Source organism: Lupinus angustifolius, chromosome LG11, assembly GCF_001865875.1.
Source record: "Lupinus angustifolius cultivar Tanjil chromosome LG11, LupAngTanjil_v1.0, whole genome shotgun sequence".
In the NCBI taxonomy this organism is placed as follows: domain Eukaryota; kingdom Viridiplantae; phylum Streptophyta; class Magnoliopsida; order Fabales; family Fabaceae; genus Lupinus; species Lupinus angustifolius.
In genome coordinates this window covers 28,466,847-28,467,162 of record NC_032019.1, presented here as the reverse complement: position 1 = coordinate 28,467,162, position 316 = coordinate 28,466,847, and positions in this window count along the sequence as shown.

Genomic DNA, 316 nt, shown 5'->3' with positions numbered 1-316 from the left:
CTAGGCTCACGCAATGACTATCAGAAATGGGATATATAATCCTAGCTTGTAAAAGCTTTGTGACCTCTTTCTTCACAACTTCAAGGATGACTGGATTGAGTCTCCTTTGTGGTTGTCTCACTGGTTTAGCTCCATCTTCCAAGAGTATCCTATGCATGCACATAGATGGGTTAATACCAGGAATATCAGCTAAGGTCCAACCAATTACCTTCTTATGCTTTTTCAGCACTTGCAACAACTTCTCCTCTTGATCAACATCAAGGGAGGTGGAAACAATAACAGGAAGCTTCTCATCATCCTCTAAGTAAGCATACTT